This window comes from Ambystoma mexicanum, chromosome 6p (genome assembly GCF_040938575.1).
Source record: "Ambystoma mexicanum isolate Mex_15411 chromosome 6p, UKY_AmexF1_1, whole genome shotgun sequence".
In the NCBI taxonomy this organism is placed as follows: domain Eukaryota; kingdom Metazoa; phylum Chordata; class Amphibia; order Caudata; family Ambystomatidae; genus Ambystoma; species Ambystoma mexicanum.
The window spans coordinates 88,565,280-88,587,526 of record NC_090935.1 but is presented as its reverse complement, the minus strand read 5'-3'; the positions used below and the strand labels follow the sequence as shown (position 1 = coordinate 88,587,526).

Here is a 22,247-nt window from a genome sequence, read left to right as displayed (position 1 = left end):
TAGGGCTCAATGGGAATCGGGACGATGGTAGCAGCTGTATCGTTCTTAACGGTACTGTTGCTACCATCCTGTTCTGCTCGCGGGTGCCGCTCTGCGTGCAGAGCACCACCCGTGAGCAGAGCTCGTAATGTGTGGTATAGTGATAGTTTGGGCAGGACAAAGACTGATATGCAAATGGATATTTCCCATCTGTGAAAGGCACAGTGAGTAAAAGCAGTGGCTGCGAACTCTCAAGTGGTTAATAACCACTGAACAGGTTATCATGTCTGTTCTTGCGAGAGAGGGGCGTCCGCTACCTTTGTAAAACTATTTTTTAAGCAACCTGGGATTGGTAACCCTAGGTCTCCTGGGGGCAACCAGACGTGGTCTCCCTCTCACTGTGCTTAGAGAGGCATCAGCTTCACCTCACTGATGATCCCCAACAAGGGTGAAACACGTGTATGGGGTTGCTGGTGGTACTCTCGTTCAGATTGGAATTGCCATTGTATTTCGGTGCTGGACTGCCCCTGGGCAGGACAAAGACTGATATGCAAATGGATATTTCGCATCTGTAAAGGCACAGTGAGTAATAGCAGTGGCTGCGAACTCGCAAGTGGTTAATAACCACTGAACAGGTTATCATGTCTGTTCTTGCGAGAGAGGGGCGCCCGCTACCTTTGTAAAACATGCTGTAAACTTACCTGATGCAGACCATGCTGCAAGAGCTCCAAGCCAAAAGAAGCTTGGAAGGGACTACTTTACTTAGGGACTATTTTTTTTACTCGGGCGGGGCTGGGGAGGAATACTTACCTGGGACTACTTTGGAGGCTATTTAAACCACGCCCGAAGAGCAGCACACGCTTCGCGTTTTTCTGCATCCAGCAGCGTAACGTTCACCGTGCCTGCAAGTCTGCATCCAGCCTTCTGCCACACCCGCCTCGAGTTTGGAGCTCCTAGAAAAAGGGAGAAAGAAGGAGAAAAGGTTAGAACAAGAGCAATACCTTTGATCCTTACCTGAATTCCCGATCCATCGCGCCTTCGAGCTGGAAGAAAGAAGTTATTTTATGCACGTCGCCTGGCCTGCCGCAGCGCTGCGCTGAACTCACCGGCCTTTGCAGCATCTTCACATTCCACTGCATCCTCCTGCATGTTCCCGCCGCACTACGGCTCCTAAGGAGAAGACAAGAACAGCAAGGTGAGCCAAGGGAATACACAGAGGAATATTAGTTACCCCCCATAGACTTACCTGATTTTACCACCGGGGGTACTATTCTCCTCACGGGTCGGCGCAGCTTCCAATGCATCTTCGCCGAACCCCAGCCCCTAAGGGGAAACAAAAGGACGGCAAGGTGAAACAAAGGGACTAACAAGGGGAAGCCTCCTCACCACAATAGACTTACCTGATTTTACCGCCAGAGGTATTATTCCCAGAGACGTCATACTTTCTCTCAGCGCCTGAATAAGGGGGAAAGCAACAGGTTACATATTGACATTATTTTATCGAACTGTGTTGGAAAATACAAATCCTTACCAGGATACTACCGTTTGCCACGAAGAACTCTTCATTAGGGTCAAACTGCAACCTGCAAGGAATCGGACAAGAGTGAAAGTCAGACATTTGAACTCTTACGAACTTTATACTTACAGCGTCTTGCCGGGAATCTCGGAGTCAATATTGTTCTGGAGCTCACCAATTCCTTCGAGCCAGTGAAGCAACTGGTTATCAACGCGCCCCTGCGCTCAAAGCAGGATGGAGAGCTTATCTTTTCAAACCATCAGGTGAGACTATAAGAGGGGACATCAAAGGTGGTCTGTGGGGAGAACAGCAGGGGTGGGGGGATTTACGCTCAACCCCACGGGTGGTTAATTCCCTTTCTCCATTTGCAGAAGAATATTCCTATGTGCCAAGCAAACGAAGCTAGATGGGCCAGTCCGGTCCGTCATCTCGGCCCTATGCGTCACATTGGTGGAGACTGCAGCTGTCCAGTTCCGATCGACGACTCTGTGGGAGCCAGGTGAGCGTAACAGTGATTTGTAGGTAAGTGAAGAAGTTTTAAGGAGGATTTTGTCGTTTGTCCGGAGCCAGTTATTCAGTCTTCTACTCTCAGAGATATGTTCTCTTCTAGAGATGCCTAGGGCCGCTTTGAGGGCATTATTTTGTAAGATTTGTATTCTCGTAATGATAGAATTGTTGGCTCCGTTATATAGGGATTACAATAGTGGAGCCGCGACAGGATGAGGGCACTGGCCAGAATGATACAACTATTATTCGAGAGAAATGGTCTACCTGTTCTGATAAGTTTACACGTGCACGCCGTGGAGGACGCTAGCATGTTAACTTGTTTGGAGAAGGATAAGGTAGAGTTGAGGTAGAAGCCAAGAGTTTTTTCCTCGTGTGCCATCTTTATGATGTTTCCATCGATTTAAAAAAAGGAGTAGTTGGTTCCTAATTTCTTTGGGCTAGTTGAGGTACCCAGGATGATGAGTTCTATTTTATCATCATTCAGACATAGACCATGCATGGCCATCCATGCCTGGATGATGATATACACTCTGTTTACCAATGCTTAATCATTGTCGTAATCCCCTGAAAGTGGGAGGAGGATCTGAGTATCATCTGCATAGTTAGTGTAGGTGATACCGAGATGATCCAGATCATCGAAAAGGGGCTTGGTAAAGATGTTGTATAGCGTGGGCGAGACGCAGGACCTTTGTGGGACACCGCAAGTGATGGGTGTGGGATCAGCTGCTGCTGAGGGTGAGAAGACCTGCATAGTTCTTTCACTTAAAAAGGATCTGATCCAGTTTATGGCCTCAGTGGAGAAATGTGCGGCTGTGTCGAGGTGGTTACAAAGGATCACATGATCCACCAGGTCGAAGGCCGCTGAGAGGTCCAGGAGAATCGTTATCGTAGAGGTCCAGGTGTTATCGAAGCGAGCGTCAAGCATTACGTAAAATGTAGAGTAGAACGTCGATCAGGCAGTGTGCTATGCGGACCTGCGGCGCACAACACATCGCCCTTGGCCTGTGCAGGCTTTGCTGCAGAGAAGCGGGTCCGTAGGTTTTATCATAGCGAGCGTGGCATAGAACGTAGAGTAGCACATTGATCTGGCAGCGTGCTCTGCAGACCTGGGGCACACAACACCACGCCATTGGCCTGCTCAGGCTTTGCCGTAGAGGGTTGGGTACGTAGGTGTTATTGTAGCGAGCACCGAGCATGGCTTAGAATGTAGAGTAGAACATCAATCGGGAAGCTTGCTCTGCGGACCTGTGGCACACAACACCTCACCCTTGGCCTGCACAAGCTTTGCCGCAGCGGGTTGGGTACATAGGTTTTATCACAGTGATTGTGGAGCGTGGCATAGAACATAGAGTACAGCACAGGCTTTGCTGCAGGGGGTTGGCTGCTTAGGTGTTATCACAGCGAGCATCGAGCATTGCGTAGAACATAGAGTAGAATGTTGATCAGGCAGTGTGCTATACGGACCTGCGGCGCACAACACTGCGCCCTTGGCCTGTGCGGGCTTTGCTGCAGAGAGGCGAGTGTGTAGGTTTTATCGTATCGAGTGTCGAGGATGGCATAGAATGTAGAGTAGAACATTGATCAGTCAGCATGCAACACTGCACCCTTGGCCTGTGCAGGCTTTCCCACAGAGGGTCGGGTGCATTGGTTTTATCGTAGTGAGCGTCGAGCATGGCGTAGAATGTAGAGTAGAACATTGATCGGGCAGTGTGCTCTGCAGACCTGCAGTGCACAACACTGTGCCCTTGGACTGTGCGGGCTTTGCCACAGAGGGTCGACTGCATAGGTTTTATCGTAGCGAGCATGGCGTAGAACATAGAGTAGAACATCAATCTGGCAGCGTGCTCTGCAGACCAGTGACAGACAACACTGCACCGTTGGCCTTTTCAGGCTTTGCCGCAGAGGGTCGGGTGCGTAGGTTTTATCATAGCGAGCATCGAGCGTGGCGTAGAACGTAGAGTAGAATGTCGATTGGGCAGCATGCTCTGCGAACCTGTGGCAAATAACACTGTGCCCTTAGCCTGCGCGGGCTTTGCCGCAGAGGGTCTGGTGCATTGGTTTTATCGTAGTGAGCATCAAGAGTGGCATAGAACATAGAGCAGAACATCTATCAGTCAGTGTGCTCTGTGGACCTGCAGCACCCAACAACGTGAGCTCAAGAAAGACTTACCAATCATAAGGAGAAGCATAGTAGCAGCTGGACTGGACTAATCCTTATCAGGGATCAGTGAAGGAACTAGATCCCATTCGACGCGTCCCTGCCAGAAGTAGCAGGATGGAGAGTTTATGTTCCATAATTCACAGGAGCAGTATCATCACATACCACCGCTCACAGCTTTTCTACTGAGGGAGAGGACTAAAGGGGGTGATTAAAGTTCAGGGAAGGCTGCAACCGTGCCCCAACGCCTCCACACAGACCAGGTGAGCGTAACAGAACGCGAAGCCTCTAATACTCTCTGCCTGGGCGTTATGGAAACTTCAGAAACAGATCAGTTAGCCCTCTTACTAGGGGAATTACGGGCTGAAGTACAAGCTTCAAGACAGGAAACCAATGCATTACAGAGAGATCTTATTGTAACTTGAGAAAGAACTGACACATTGGCAAGACAAATGCTACAAGCACAAGCAGGACAGGTTCCACTGCCTGGAGCAACCCATTCTTCTCATTCTTCCACACCACAAGAATCAACACCGGTTCAGGTGGTTCTTCCAGGAGCAGTGCCTCTAGCCTCTCCTGAATGCTTCATCAGCGACTCAAACATGTTCGCTGTATTTATGAACCAATGTCGCCTTGATTTTTGTGCAGACCAGGAGCCTTTCCTTATGACCAAGCCAAAGTGGCATTTGTACTCTCGTATTTAGAAGGTAGTGTGGTGGACTGGTCTATACCTTTGGTAAATAAAGATGACCCTTTACTCTGGGACGTTGGGAATTTCCAACATGAGGTGGAGAAATTGATTGCCCGTCATACTCAAGGACAAGCTCTGGACAACAAGTTGTTCTGACTCAGACAAGGGAGTCAATGGGCCTCATTAGAAGGTTGGAGGTAACCATGCAGCTTTTAGCGGCTTGATTTACTCCATACCGCAATCCGGGCCCGGGTTCCTCGAATGAAGAATTACCGGGCCATCGCAACCTTGGCGGACCCGGTAATTCCCCGTCCGAGGAAACCGGACCCAGTCCATCCCCATTCCCATTCGAGCCCCCATAGGGCTCAATGGGAATGGGGATGGAGCTAACAACGGGCCCGTTAATGACGGGCCCGTTGTTAGCTCCCTGGTCCCCTCGCGGGACCCGGTAAGGACTCCTGGTTTTTCCAGGCACCCATTGCGGGTCCCGCGAGGAGACCTCGTAATAGGGCGGAACGGGTTTACCGGAACCGGCACCTTTACCTGTGCCGGTAAACCTATTCCGCCAACCTTATAGTGAGGGCCAATGTCTATTAACCTATATTGCAATGTTCAATCATCTCATAGCCCAGACCAACTGGCCAGAAGAGAAGAGGACTACACTCCTTTACCGAGGGTTACATCGAGAACTTAAGGATGTGTTGGCACAAGTGGTGAATCTTCCTGAGAGGTGTGCTGACTACATAGACTTGACGGTGCAACTCGATCATAGGTTTCAGAATCGGAAAATGGATTGAGCTAGATCAGAGGGACAGTCAGTTTACGTACAACCTCAAGTAGCAGACTAAACCACATGAACAGTCTGAGCCAATGCAAATTGGTGGATTACGAAGTCCCCTTACCAAAGCAGAAAGGAAAAAAGAAGACAACAACAGCTTTGCTTATATTGTGGACAAGCAGGTCACTTCCTCCGTGACTGCCCGGTAAGCCACCCAAGAAAACGGTCGGGGCAACAGACAAAAGTGATGAAGTAGAAGAAGAGAACTCAGGAAACGCCAATGCCCGGCAAGTGTAGGGGTCCGCTTGTCGAGCATGAAAAAGGAATATACAGACCTCACATCTAGTCCTTCCAGCGCTTTTGGTGAATCACAAGCATCCATCAAAAATACATACCTTGGAGGCATATATTGATTGTGGAGCTGTGGGTAACTACATTGACCAAGATTTGGCTCTCCAAATAGGCCTTCCTCTCTGACATAAGCAGAAATTGGAATACGTCACTGCTGTGATGGTTCTCAGCTATCATCCGGCCTGGTGACACAATACACCAAGAAAGTCAAGCTTCTGTGTCATGATGGGCATCAAGAGGACATTACTTGCAATCTCATCATTGCTCCTCAGTTCCAGATGATATTGGGAATGCCCTGGCTGGAGACCCACAATTCTAGGATCGACTGGTGTTAGGCAGAATCCTGTGCAGTGCCCTTAGGGACAACTACACACAATTAAGACCACAGGTGGCAATACAAGTTTTACCTTTGGTACAAGCCTGTACTACTAAGTTATAATGGTAGCAGTAGCAGAGCAGTCAGGCTTATCTCAAGAGGATATGAGCAGTAGCAGAGATTACAAAGAAGGACCACAATTACTGTGGCTCAAGCAAACACTGACTCAAGGTTTCAGGTAAAAAATATAAGTACATTTATTTTTCAACCATCAGTTATAAACACAACACTTCTATTAGACTTTAAACAAAACAACACGTTAAAATACTACAACTAACCAATTCACTTTGTACAATATGTCTCAAGGTAAGTACCCTGTGTCTGAAAGAACCGATGTTATGAACAAAACAGGATACCGCGGTTACGGTTGCGATCACTTTTTGACAGTTCGGTCTACTAAATAAACGCGTATCCGTGACATGAAATGCTACCGGGGCAAAAACACACTTAGCACCTGAGATACCCAGAGGGAGTTGGAGGCAAAAATCACAGGCAATATTTAGGTTAGGCAGACAGCATTGAGAAACACTCAGAAACAGGAGTTCAAAAGTCAAAGGGTCGGAGCCAGGGTTAAGTGACAACGGAGACCTGTTGCCGAAGATCACACCGTTAGACAGTTCACGATTCAGCGTAGCCCAAAAGTACTTTGATACTGTCAATGTTCGGAAGCAAAAGTTATAAGAAGGAGGGAAGACAATGGCGAGCCTTGGGGATGAAGAAAAGGATTCACCCAGTTTCCTCGAGTAGAACACAGTACCTTGTTTCAATGGTGCAGCTGGTGCCCTGGCAGTTGTTCCTGTTGGTTTCCCACAGACCCACGATTCCTGGAGCTTCGTTTTGAAGGAGGACGTCTGAAGGGGGACTGCACCACACAGGGATGAAGCCAGCAGCAGCGACAACGAATAAAAGGTGTGCTCTTTAAAATGACAGGATAGGCTCGACAGGTGGCTATCCGGACCACTACAGCAGTGTGCAGCGATTTCGACCATGGCAGAGATCTCTGGCTGAAGAAGATGAGCTGGTTATCCCCACCAAGCTCAAGGGAAGAAGACTCCGGACTGGATCTTCTCTGAGTCGTTGAAGGGAATATAGCTCAGGGCTGCAGCAGGGCTTCACCGGGATAGGGTAGTTGCAGCAGCCGTCGTTCTCTCCACTTCTCTTCGGTTCCTTGTAGTTCCAGAGGCGACTCTGACTTCTAGCCCAAGAGACCTGCCTTTTATGCGCAAAACCCCCATTCACAAAGCCTGGCTGTCAATCACGCAGCAGGGGGGTTGTCCAGCCAGGACAACCACCTCAGCCAATCATGGTAAAGTGCGACTTGGATTTCCTAGGATAACCTGTGCAGGGGGTGACTACACCCCTTCCCCACATTCAGTCTACCTAGACACCCAGGCGCCAAGAGGAGGGCTTCTCTGATGCTTCAAAAATAGCCCTGAGAGCAGTAAGGTCACAACGAGACCCTGAAACAGGACAACTACAACCGTCACATTCTGGTCCCGCAAATTCTCAGCCCCCGAGTTGCACTGCGCAACCACAAATAAGGAATTACTGGCGATTAAAGCAGCATTCAAGGACTGGAGACATTACCTTTTTGGGGCGAGACATATGGTCACTGTCATCACGGACCACCGTAACTTGCAATTCTTGAAAACCGTCAAAGCACAATCCTTGCGTCAACTTCGCTGTGCTCTCTTTTTCACAGAATATGATTTTATTATCACTTATACACCTGGAGTACGCAATGGGAAAGCAGACGCTCTATCACGCATGAGTGAAGAAAAAGAGGCTATTACAGCATCTGACCCCCTGGCTATAATTCCTGAGGAAAGGATTGTTAGGCAGAATTATATGCAGTACCGTTTGGGAACAGCACACACAATTAAGACTACAAGTGACAGTACAAACTCACCTTTGGTACAAGCATGTACTACACAGTAAAGTGGTAGCGATGGCTGAGTTATCTCAAGAGCAAGTGAGCAGTATCAAATAGTTACACAAAGGACGTCAATCCCTATGATTCAGGCAAACACTGACTCAAGGTTTCTGAGTGAAAGAATGTACATTTATTTACACATCAGTTGTAAAACATTTCACTAAAGTAAAGCAATTGAAAAATCACTCTCTTAATATACCACACCACTCCCAATAGATTCTGCACGAGTTAAAATCAAAATGAAGTAAGAGCAAAATGGCACTCCAGTAATTTAAAAAGGGAGGGAAAGACAAAGTTAGGTAAAGATTGAGCAGCACCAACTGGTAAGTAAGCAGGGTAATCTAGAAAGAGGAACTACAGTGATGGAATCAAATCAAAAAGGCTTGGGGCCAAAGTCAATAGGACAAAAGTCTTTTGCTCAAGATCACACAGTTCAGGGTAGTTCGCGATTAAGTCTTTGCCAAGAGTTACGGACGAAGTTGGTTGGCAGAAAAGTTAGTTTAAAGAGTAGAGAAGGACAAGCCCTTGGATTGGCGAAAGGTTTCACACACCTTCACCGCGGCTGGACGAAACGAACAACCGGATTTGGACAGTACCTTTAAATGGAGAAGAAGCTGTAGCTGAGGCGGACGTTCCTGGCAGTTCCTGCAGGCTCACGGTTCCTGAAGTGACTGTCGGACTGACATGAAGTAGGAAGACTGGAGGGTCCTGCACTGCTCAGCGAAGAAACCAGCAGCAGATCAAAGTAGCGAATTAAAAGGTGCACTCCTTAAAACCCAAGCAGGGTCTGACCTTCCTGGCTATCCGGTTCACTGTAGCTCTGTACAGCAAATGCGACCAGAGGAGGGAGTCCTGGCTTGCAGTTTGGGCAAACTGGTTGGTCCCACCAGCTCAGGGGAAGAAGATTCCTGGTAGATCTCTGTCGTTAGAGCTTGAAGATTCGGACCTGCAGCAGGGCTTCACCAGGCGGTTCAGTCGTTGTAGGGATCCTCTTCTGTCAGCTCCTCATCGGTTCTTTCGTTCCAGTGGCAACTCTGCCTTTCCAGACCCAGAGACCTGCTTTTTATACAATTGTTCCCCATTCACACAGCATGACTGTCAATCACACAGCAAGGTGGCTTTCCTGGCGGGTCAGTCACCTAACCAATCAAACAGGAGTGTGACCTCGGTTACCAAGGGAACCCATGGCAGGGGTCCTAAAACCCCTCCCTCAAATCATGCCTACCCAGAATTGGAGCACCTAAGGAGAGCTTCTGTGTAGAATCCCATGAAACGGCAGTGAACAAAGGAACCAAACCTGGTTTGGCGCATGGAGTAAAACACGAGAAAGACATTTTCAAAAAGAAATGGCGAATAAACCCAGCCGGAACCATATAAAAACCTATATTTTCTAGCGGGTTTAGGTTCAAGGCTACCAAGATAGCCTAAAACTATACCAAGGTTATTTAAGATAACTGCTGTAGGAAAAATAGAGTAGTTACCACTGCCACCAGCCAAGTCCTAATGGAAAGGGAGTGAAACAATGCTGCAAGAGAAATAGACAAGAAGGGATGCGTATTAACCCTTTCTAGTACTCTATGTAAGATAGTGTTTACTGGGTCTGTGGATTTTAAAAGACCAATAAAGTTAATGGCACCTTTACATGTTCTGGGAGACAGTAGTCAGTACCAGAAAATGGAGTATGCGTTGGGAAGTCTAAAAGACAAACCTGTGTCACTGCATTGAAGGTGCTGTGTAACACACAGTAAAAAGATGATGCCTGTGGAGTAGGTGAGGCTCCACAGTCTATGAACACAAAAAATGTTAAACACACATAGCAAAACACATGTAAGAGTGGGAAAAAAGGCTCACACTCTTACCAGGTGAAAAAAATGTATTCTAGAAATCCAGCAAAGCTGCTGAGGGACTCAGTAGGTAAGGGAAATTAAAAGAAAGTACCGCTTTTACGCCTCTCATTCGCGCCACGCCTCATTTATAATTATTTGTTTGGCAGAGGAGGAGCAGAATGCAACTTACGTTTCCTCTGCCTTGCTTTCTCTCCACCATACAAATGCTTCAGCAATTGCGGCAGCATGGATTTTCATGCCGTCGCAAATGCTGGAAGTTCCTAATGGGTCTGCCAACTTTATGCACCACATAACGCCGCAGGACCCCAGAGGGATCCATTTGACATGCTGCCTGCGATGGTTGCATGGCAGGCAGTGTGTACAATTACAATCAAAAGCTGCCCCGCATGCTTGCATGTTTGGCAAAGGTTAATTGTAACTGTGAGCGCTGCTTACATGTGAACATAGCAAGCAGCGTTAACTAGTAAAATTAAATAAATGCTGGCTGACATGTGAGCGTGTCAGGCAGCACTTAATTGTAATTGTACACACTGCCGGCCATACGAGCATCGGAAACAGTGTTTACTTAATTTGCACTGCAGAGTACAAATAAGTGAAGTACAAAAGACTCTGTACACAAGTGTATGCCAGCTTTTTCCCTGCACATTTGCAGTTGACCGTGCAAACAATGACAGTTTGGTAGCAGAGACCCGTCTATACCTGAGCACAAAGGTACCAAGTCCCTACCACCAAATTACTCAATGAAGCAACATCAACACCTAATTGTCTTTACTGAATTTCACTCATATAGGTGCTTATCTGTGTTGCACTGGTTGTTGAAGTATATGCTTTAGTTGTTCTCCTATATCTGTTTTATAGTAGATGTGTGACAATATTTGAGTAGAGGTTTTACTAGTGTGTAATGTAAATAATTTGAACCCAGCGAATGACGCTCAGCCAATCAGGTGGCAGGAAGAGTGAAAGAGAATACATAGTGTACCACCCGCTGGGTCCAGCCACCATAGGCCCTTGCTCCGACGGGACCTACTTTATTTATTTATTTTTTAAATAAGCATGGCGAACAGGGAGCCTCTCACTGTTTTCTCCCCACTTCCCCATCCAAGCTCACACCCCCAAGAGAAACATATCCTTTCCTCTTACCTGCTGCACCGGAGCTTTGTGCTCTGGTCCCAGGGCTCCTCCCATCCGCTTGCCGACGTCTTTTATTTGTTTGGAGTTTGTCAACGCACAATACGCGCAGCTCTCCCAAGAAGAAAAAAAACATTTCTACTCTGAGCAAACCCCAAGGTGCGAATGATAATCACTCCCCAGCTGCGAGCGAGATGTACAGGCCAGTAACAGCCTGCCAGCCCTTGCACAGGCTTGGGCTGGCGGGCCATTACCGGCCATGTTCGCCCCCTGGCTGAGGTGTGAACAATTGTAGTAGGACAGCTGCCCACAATGGAGGTTCTGAGTTAAGCATCAGGTTGGATAAACCATCGGACCCTGGGGTATTTAGAGGACTTTGACCTCTTGATTGCCATTAGAATAGCCTCTAAATCAACATCCAGTAGGGCCCAAACATCACCCCAAGTGAACCCTCGGTTTGGGTAGTTGGACATCCCATTGAGGAGCTTTCATAGCCTCCCGCTGCTGCCATGAAATTGACTGGTGCTGGAGTGACAATTGGATTCCCTCCCCTTGAATACGTCTCCAGAAATTGGAAGTCTGAAGGGAGAACAATGCCCTGAGCATCTTCTCTGCGTCGGCTTGAAGGAGCAAGGCTTGGTGTCCTTTTACCCAATTCCTCTATGATAGCTTGAAGCTTGCAATTATTTGTGGCACATTAGTACCCATTCTTAAAGTTTCCCTTATCCTTCTTCTCAATGTTCTCTTCCTTTCACGGATTTCCGTGTTGTACACATGTCTAGGTGTCACATAACAACATTCCCTTGTGAGAGTCAAAGCTGAATAAGAACAGATAGTGTGCTCTGAAGGTGGGGAGAGAATGAAGACACAACTCTGCAAAAAAGAGCCCCCACAATGTCCATATCAATGCAAGCATTGAATGTGTGTGCGCAATTAGGTTTCCATATAATTGCACGATTACGAGGATTGATTTCCACTGAGTCTAAGAGGAGGTCAGGGGAATTAGATGTATCAATAACCCCAAAACCAACCCGGAGATGTGAGTGGTCACTCGGATGATCAAATTCCACACAAAAATAATCAATAAAAGGGAGAAGGGAGGAGCATACAAAAACAAAGTCTAGAGTAGATTTTGACTGAGCACTTAACCAGGTATAGCAAGGAGGCGCATCATCAGGAAAATGACCATTCAGAGGTACCAGGCCCAGACCATCCAGGCAGTCTCGTAGTGCCAGCCCACAACCTCTTGCAGATTGGGAGAAACAACTTGGAGATGCCAGGCGGTACCACTTGGGATCTAAACATTCTGAGTTAAACCCCCCACCCCCAAATTATAAAACAGACATTGGGTAGTAAGACATGAGCTTCAAATACATTGGTAACGACTGCTAAAAAGTCAATTAAAATAGTTGTTGAGGGATTAAATACACATTTAAAACAATCAAAACACAGAACATTTTGCCTCAGTGGATCAAACCATGTTATTTTGCAGCCCAGCATGCCTGACTGGCCCACTTGCATAGACTCTATCTTTGAATAGAGCGAAATGCGCCAAGCACAAAAGAAGCCACCATATGGATGGCCATTTAGGCCCTTCCTCGCTGGCTCATGGATTTCCATAAACCCATCAACCAGAGCATAAGTGCTTCTTGGACACAGATTAGGTCTGCTTCAGACCAAAGTTTAACATTAGAAATGCGATGGTTAAACCCAAGTGTGTTCCATGAGATTAATCTCGCCGGGAGATCGGGAGATTCAACAAGAGTCCTTTTGTACCGGGTTATGGTGGTGCAAAGAATTAATAATATGAGACCAGTCACAAGTCGAGAAAAGTTAGTGGTGGTTTAACCTGCAACCAATTGTACACAAATCTTTAGGGTGTGCCAGGGATTGATTTCAGAGCCCCTATCCCCAACTAAGTGGTTCTGAGCCCTCCTGCAGCTAATCTTTAGAAAGTGAATAACCCATGTCAAAAAGACATTCACCCTCAGCCATAACTAAGTTGGACACCAGTGTTGAATAAAAAACAATTTTAACCATATCAACATGGCCAAAGACAAAAAAAATGCTGGCTATATCTTTGAAGAAGACAAATTGAAGGCTAGGAATTTGCCCAAATAAGGCCAAAATATATTGATGATTCGGGGGATTAAGTTCTTTAACCTTAAAGTTACGACTCAAGCATACATAGCTCAACTGATCCCCTGAAGACAAGGACAAACCAACAGAAGAGCCTTCCTCAAGAACCCTGTCTCTTATGTAGTACCCTCCGCAGGATCCTTTGGTATTCTAGCTGGACATGTGGACAGACCACCCACCCCCAGATTAGTCGCTAAGGCCTTCCTACTTTCCTCCATAGTAAGGAACCTCTGAGGCACAGTATCCGATAAATCAACTGGCTCGTCAACTGTCACAAAAGAGCAGGCTGTTGGGTTGAGACTACTTTTAAGAAGAGATTGTGGAACAGTCCCAAGACCCAAATCCACTTGGCTAGTGCCTTCTGTCACCCTAAATGGCAACAGAAAAGATAAAACAGGTACCGGCTGCAGACAGAACTCAGAAACGTCTTTGTTAGCATCGATGGAATAAGTTGACAGAGAAGAAGAATCTACCTCCACCTCGGTAACAGCAATTTTCCTAGGTTTAAGATACGCTGATATCAACGTTTTTTTGTTAGCGCCATGGGAACCAAGGAAGGATGACCAACAGATATGCTTAGACTCAAAGGAAAGGTCTTACCCTTTGCACGGGCACCACACCTCTTCGAGAAAGCAGTCAGTGCCAGAGTGACTTGAGGTTCAACTTCCGCAGAGAAAATATCCATCTGAGCTTTCAGGGAATGTAGAAATTTGCAGGGAGCCTCTATTAGTCAAGGAGCTAACCTTGTTTGTATAAGAGTTTTTGCTTTCTTCCTCCTCCTGCGCCCAACCCTACAGTATGCTCACGAGGCAGCACAGCACCTTCTGCCTCTGGGGTTCGTTGGAGGGAAATAAAATCTAGTGATACAGTAGGACAGACAGTGGAAGACTAAGCTAGAGCACTCTGACAATGGTCAGCCACTTCCTCCTGTAAACCTCCCGGCTTGTTAACCTTGCTAGGGGACACCATCAAGTCAAGCACAGACGTTTGACTAGCCACAGAGGCTATATTTGGAGAAGAGCAAACCTCTCTTAGTTCATACATATTCAAGTTGTGGCCCCGGTCCATACTGTCCAAGATCCCGGTTCAAAACTGGAAATGAAAAACATCCACTATGGGCTCTTCCTGGGCCTGGGGGACATGGCCCATGGTGTTACTAACAGGCCTCGCCTTCAAAGATGGAGATGAACAAAATGTTACGTAAGGCCCCGGCTGATTGAAGAAGGTATGGGCATCACTTATTGGGGGCGAGCCATGACAGATAGTAGAAACTTGCCTGCATCCAAATGTGGTGTTCCTGCTGGAAAGGGAGAAGCTTTATACAGTTTAACATCCTCCGTGCCTTGTAGAAGAAATGGGGATCCATGCGAGGGTTGGACAGTGGAACCGCCTAAGCAAAGTCAAATTCTTTTTGCATATTCAGACGACACAACTGGAGCCAGGATCAATACGTCAGAAATTAAGTTGGAGCCCACCAGTTCGGTCAAATCTTCAGGGTCAACATGAGTCAGCGAGCCTGAACAGTCTGAAGTAGAAGGTACAACATTAGGGTTCCTTGGTTACAGGAAATTCTGCTGTTCCGACATGTTATGGATCCCTCCGAGATGATCATCAGATGCTTCCAGCTTGCGTACCGTGGTCTTGCCACCACGCAAGTCCGGCATGGTTAATAGGCAACGATAGTTTGACCTATCAGAGAGCTCAAAGGCACCCTGGCCCACAGACTTTGGGGTTCCTTGGTTACAGGAAATTCTGCTGTTCTGACATGTTATGGATCCCTCCGAGATGATCATCAGATGCTTCCAGCTTGCGTACCGTGGTCTTGCCACCACGCAAGTCCGGCATGGTTAATAGGCAACGATAGTTTGACCTATCAGAGAGCTCCAAGGCACCCTGGCCCACAGACTTTGGGGTTCCTTGGTTACAGGAAATTCTGCTGTTCTGACATGTTATGGATCCCTCCGAGATGATCATCAGATGCTTCCAGCTTGCGTACCGTGGTCTTGCCACTACGCAAGTCCGGCATGGTTAATAGGCAACGATAGTTTGACCTATCAGAGAGCTCCAAGGCACCCTGGCGCACAGTCACTCTCTCATTAACTGCTGCCAAGGAATATGTGGAGTGCTTACACTGTGTTTCTGTTAGTTTTTATAAAAGAATTGTAAAAAAGTCATAAGATTAGATAAAGTCACAAAATATGTCAAGGCTGCTCACTCCCACCCCTTGAGCTGCTCAAATGTGGAAACGACGTGATTGATCTCAGCGCTGTACGGAAATTCTATCAGAGAGCTGAGGAGTCCCAGCAGATGGAATTGAAAAGCTCTGTTGTGGTCTAAATATAAGGCAAAATGAGATGACAATATTCGCCTGGTGGCCAGGATCCGATTGAGGCTTTGCAAGGGTCCGTATATTAAGTACGAGTGGGGCAGTATTGAAGGCGCATACAGAGTTATAGGTGCTCACGGTTTGGCTGAGGAAAGGAGAACAGAAACAGAAAACCAAAGTTCCAAGGATCCAACAGTGCGAGATCATGGAGTCAGAAGACACTCTGTGTGTTTTACGGCTTACCTTGTTTGTTAGCAAGGGACTCACCTCCGCAGACCAAACGGAAACACTCTGCTCACTCTGCCTCGGCTCTGTCGAGGCAAGTGGTTTTTAATCTCTGCCTCCAAAATTCAAATACCACAAAGACAGACTGCGTTCTGCAAGATCAACCAGAACCGCAGGCAGTAGACAGCAAGGTAAAATAAGCGCTTCACAGGGTGCTGCACAAACACTGCTCACATCTCCTCTGCTCCAGCGAGGCAAGGGGTTTTAATCTGCGCCTCCAAAATTCAAATGCCACAAAAGACAGACTCTATTCTGCAAGGGCAACCAGAACCGCAGGCAGCAGACAGCAAGGTAAAATAAGCGCTTCATAGGGTGCTGCACAAACACTGCTCACTCCGGTCATATTTAATGCCAGCATGGATGGCCATGCAACAGAGCACAATCAGGGGCAGGCCAAGCAGTAACTATATGGACTGGAATTTGAGAGGATGGGCTGAGAATATGACCTGTGAGTTCTCATGAACAACTAGTGGAAACACTGCAACATGTAAAGCCGGTGTGCATGGTGATGGACTAACAAGGCTAGGAAATTATGCCCAGACAATTCATTTCACCATTCTTTGGGACAAAAGACTGACCGCTTTTCAAGTATTGGGCTAATCTTTGGGCCCTTTCATAGAGAAAAGATAGCAGGGGATTGGGAAAGGTGGAAAGATGAGTTCTCCAATGAGCTATTGGAATGGAGGAGCAGCTTCAGAAACAAAGCAGCTGGTTTACGGTTATAACCGGCTTCAATAGCACTGTGTGATATGGGGCTATATATATATATATATATATATATATATATATATATATATATATATATATATATATATATATATATCACAGAAAGAAATGAAAGACTGTTCAGCCTTAGCTCAGCAGAGGAAACACTAGAGCAAGCCAAGAGGTCTGTAAATTAAGGCACTTTAGTTAACAGCCAATAATATCCTGTTATATTCACAATCATTTATATTCCAATTTTGGAATAAACGAATGTATATATGAGTCTATAAAAAATATTTATACTGGACATATTCACTTCTCACAGAGTGACAGCGCCACAGGCTAATCCGTACCTATCGTAATTTCCAGGATTAAAACACTTCCGGTGAATATATTTCACAATTAAGAAATATTTCTTTTTAACAATTCCTTCTAAATCTTTGCAATGACATACCCTTTAGTTGAACCAGATGTTGGAAGGGATCTAAAAGTGCCTCTTGCCAGGACACCAAACTTGATCCTACTTTTCAGTCAGCAGGAGCCATAAAGTTGGAATTGTGATCTTCAGATCATGGATCAAATAGATGGAATTCAGCCTTAAAGACCCAAGTGGAGGCCATGTATGAAGTATAACTGAATGCATTCCGAGTGAAGGTGTTGGATGGGGAGAAAGTGATTGCCCAGTGGATTACTTCTTTGATAGCCATGCACCTTTGTCTATTGACCAGTACATAGGTAAGTGCCATGAGGAGCTGTAACCTGCTACAGCTACATGACCAGAGAGTTGAGTTGACCAGTTAAAGGGATGCTTAAGCATAACAAATGATTAGCCAACAAAGAGCAAGGGAGCAAATGTCCAGTGTACCTCCTTAATCATGACAGGTGTAGACCGGCTTTTACTGTCTTACCTCTCGGGCAGAAGAGCTACATGCAGTTTTAGTCTCAGTGTATTCGTAAACTTTCACCCATGATACTCGACTTAACAAGGCTTTTAGTGATGTGCATACCATACTAAGCCATGGTGCATTTCGCAAACTCTCGCCTCTGCAGCTAGGGAACAGATTGCTTTATACTGTACCTGCTCATTGAGTCTTCCTGCATGCTCACTCCCCGCTTCATTTTTTCTATGAATGCAGGGCTCCCCGGTTCATATACTAAAGGAAGTGTGACCCACCCAGTTCTTTGCGGTGCCCCGGATATGGGAGAAGATCCAACAAGCCTTGGAGGCTGCAGAATCCACGTCATCCTTTATTCAGAAAGCCATCAGCAAATGGGCTAAGAGTATTGGTCTGGCGGCATCCCACAACCTAATGAATGGGTACGTCATTTGATGCATCTGAATACGTCATATCATCATTTCTGGTGGGTATTATACATGATAGAACATGAAAAGATGGCCATCTAGGCTAAAGTATGGAGGAGCTTGGATGGCGTACGTAGTAGTAACAATATTAATATGTATTCTCATTGATAGGGGATTTAGAGGTCTTCAGTCCTTCTTAAATGTTGAGGAAAAACATTCTTGAAAATGTCAAGAGGCTGAATGACAACCCAGTATTGCTCGTTTTTAGTTTTGGCTGTTAGGTGGCGCTGAAAGCACTACCTCTGAAGCCGAAACTATTGTCATTAAAATAAGAGCTTTAACATGAGAGCTTGAAACCGGGGCTTTGGATGCAGGTTTTTTTGTAACGCTTTTCAATGCAGGTTGGCATATGAGGATGGATACATGGTATTTTGACCATGTGTCCCACCCATTTAACGCCCATTGCTAAGTGAAATGTATAGAAAGGTCCTCCCATTCCCACCCATTTTCCTTCCAGCCACACCTCGGTTTGCACTCTTTAGCTCAATTTCTACTGTGGGGTAGATTTGTCAGCCTTTTTGACTTCCAAATTGGTGGCCGCCATCTGTTAATGTTATTTAAAAGTTGCTTGACTTGATTGATTCTTTAAAACATATTTATTGGAGCTTTCAAGTTATTTTACACATTTGAAATGATTTGTTATTCAAAATAAACAAGGTAGTTTAATAGTATGTTTTGCTTTAAAATGGCACTGAAAATGTACATCTAGTGATTTGTGAGGTGTTTTTGATGTAAGCAGCACCTGATTGGCTGTTTAGTTGGTGATGTCATTAGGATGTGATTGGCTGTGCAGTGTCTGTTTGTTTCTCCAAGTAAGCTATTTTGTTTCTAGTTGGCATAAAGCTGTGTTTTGTCTGTTTAATTGGTGTATTTGTATTTGCTTATTAAGTAATCCATCTATTTCCACTGCAATTTGGTACCGAGTTCTTTTTGGCCTGGCATTATGACATTACATTAGGTAAGCGCTTGTGTATGTCCACAGGCGCTCTGCTCCAGGAAGACTTCGGCAGGAGGGCAGAGGTTTTGCCAGGTTTAGAGGTTTAGCCAGTGGCGGTTTTGCTTAATTGTTGCTGCCGCCGGCTCCGAGTTTGTTTTACTAATATTAGAAATATGGCAGCGGCGGATTAGCGATGTTAACCCTCCATTGGCAGATATTTTTTACGTTAGGGAAACTAATTCAGAGCTGACAGCAGTTTTGATTTTCAGATGCTGCCGCTGGCTCTGATTTCATTTTACTAATGGTGCAAAAATGTGCCAGCAGTGGCTTAACATCATTACAAGCCACTACCACACATAGTTTCTCCTCCTTTTCTTTTGAACCTTCCAAAGAAATTTCAAATGTGGCGAACGTCTATTGGGCAGCCTCCTCTCTCAGTCACTCCATTCATATTCCATAGACAGCACCTATGAGCCCTGGGATACCACTAGCTCACCCGATCACACACTCTGACGACCTGCCAGCTCCTGGAGCCAACCTCCAGAAAATGGGCTTTTTATTAGTGCAATATATTAAAGCGCTTTGCCGCCACTGCGCGACTGAGGCCTTTCTATTCATGGTTTACAGACAAATGAGGGGCAGGAAACCGGATGTGAACTTTTGTGTTGCGCAAGTTGGAGATAGTGAGGGCTGTTTCCTGTCTCAGTGAGCCGTGTGGGAGAGAAGTCGGCACAGGCTTAGGGTTTGACATTTCCAAACATTTGATTTAAATAACATGTGTTGACGGACTCTTTAGCGCGCGTGCTTGCAGCTTTGAAGTGCTCTGAATCAAGTTATTATTACTCCACAGTGGCCACTAACCAAGTGGTGCAGTGTTCCACCACAAGCTCATAGTGAAGAGAACAATAATTGTTTCCAACAGTCTTATACTTTTTATGTCTAGATGCTGCCTCTGTGACAGATGATGTCAGGGAGACCAACTAGCCCTCCTTGCCAACTATCCCTCCTTGCCAACAATCCCTCCTTGCCAACTATCCCTCCTTACCAACAATCCCTCCTTACCAACTATCCCTCCTTACCAGCAATTCCTCCTGGCCAACTATCCCTCCTTGTCAACAATCCCTCCTCACCAACAATCCCTCCTTACCAACAATCCCTCCTTGCCAACTATCCCTCCTTACCAGCAATCCCTCCTTGCCAACTATCCCTCCTTGTCAACAATCCCTCCTTGCCAACTATCCCTCCTTGCCAACAATCCCTCCTTGCCAACTATCCCTCCTTGCCAACTATCCCTCCTTGCCAACTATCCCTCCTTACCAACAATCCCTCCTTGCCAACTATCCCTCCTTACCAACAATCCATCCTTGCCAACTATCCCTCCTTGCCAACTATCCCTCCTTGCCAACTATCCTGTATTGGATGCAAATCCTTTTTTTCGTGCAGTCTCTTTGTTTCCAGCCAATCACGTCTTGTGGGCAGCAGTTTTATTAATGGTGGTGGTAGACAGTCAAACATTTTAGGGTGGCAAAGCTAAGGTTGATATTTGGATATGCTTTGTCTCGGAGAATAGTTTCGGGACAACATGCTTACCGTGGAAGCAAGGCGACACAGAGCAACACAGGTTCAATCCCCGGGTCCGCGCTTAGAAACCTCTGGGTATTAGGCGAGTTATTAATAATCTGTCATATCATATCATCATGCACAATTCCTATAAACACTGAGGTGACTTCAATCACAAGGATAGTAATGCCATTTATGTATCACACCAATTATACTTTCAGATTCTGAGGTTTGCAGAAAGGAAAGGTTATGGGAAGGAAAAAGTTTAAGCAGGTTCTGAGGTTTGCAGAAAGGAAAGGTTTAGGGAAGGAAAAAGGTTAAGCAGGTTCTCAGTATATGTGAGGACACCTAAATCTTCCATGTCTTTCCCAGCAGTAACAGTCTAAAACAAGTAACCACCTATGAGGGACAAACAATATCAAAGTCAGTGGGCTAGAACAGTCTGCAGGGAGCCAGGACAGCCAAAGTCAATTGGACACAGTCTTTGGAGCTGAGGCACTACTTAGATAAACTGTCTTGCACAAAGTTAGAGAGTTTGTAGAAATCACTTGTAGGGTCACAAGTTGTTAAGCCTGTGCAAAGAGAGTTGGAATCAGCTCTACAGGTAAGCCAAGGAAATTCCCAACTGGGAAAAGCACAGCTAAAAGACAGTGAGGTAAGTACCCCAAGTCTTAACAGTCCCATTGGTTAGAAGAAGAGGGCTCCATCTGGAGTCTGGCCTGTTGCAGCGAAGTAGACCCTGGGTTCCTGAGTCTCAGACTTTGGAGGTCATCTACGGCTACGGCTCTTTTTGGTTCAGTGGCACTTCGCGGTTTCAGAGTTTAGTAAGCTGCACCATCATGGAGCTCGGAAACAGGTTGGGCTTCCTTCACTCCTTGGGTCCTGCACTCTCGTGAGGGGACTCAAGCTCTGGTCGTCCTGCTTCTGGAGGGTCCTTAGGAGAATCCTGGAGCTTATGGCCGATTTCAGACATTGCACTTGACTACGGATTTATTGACCCCTGGCACTTGGTTCTTGCAGCAGCAAAGAAGTACAGCCAGTCAGGGAAGATAGTCCAGTGGAGTTCAATTAGGGGTTAGTTGGTCCCACTAACCCAAGGGAAGAAGTCGTCCCTTCCAGAGCTTCTATGTCAAATTGAAAAAAGAGTTTCAGCACCTCAGCAGGTCTTCACCCGGCAATGCAAAGGTCCAGGAGGATGCAGCAGGCTTTGTTAATGGTTTCTTCATCGGGTGTTTCTGCCAGTGGTCGACTCTGCCTCTAGTCCCAAAACCCTTTAAGCAGGTTTCTCCCATTCATGCACAGCCTAGGCCGTCAATCACATAGCAGGGTGGTTGTCCTAGAAGGACAGCCAGACAATCAGGACTGGTTGCATTCAGGCACTCCTAGAGACAAAGGCCAGGGGAGTTTCGGGAAACCTCCCTCACCGGCTGCCTTTCCAGACACACTGGAGCCAGAGGCGGGCTTCAGGGCAGAAGGCCGTCAAAGGCAAAATGAACGAAGGGCTCAAACCTGGCTCAAATGTTTGGGGTTAAACTCAAGAAAGACCTCATAAACAGAAAATGGTGGAAAAAGAAGATCCAGGACCTTTGTAGGAAATGGTCACCATTGGGTGCTCCCATGGGTGCTATACTGCAGCTGAGGATTCAGCCTGCGGTAGAAAAGCACTAT

At 46.4% G+C, this 22,247-nt stretch overlaps 1 pseudogene; it reads left to right on the top strand.

Moving 5' to 3' along the window:
• Window positions 1-22,247, top strand: part of LOC138510693 (long-chain-fatty-acid--CoA ligase ACSBG2-like) — a 164,226-nt pseudogene that overhangs the window by 4,045 nt on the left and 137,934 nt on the right.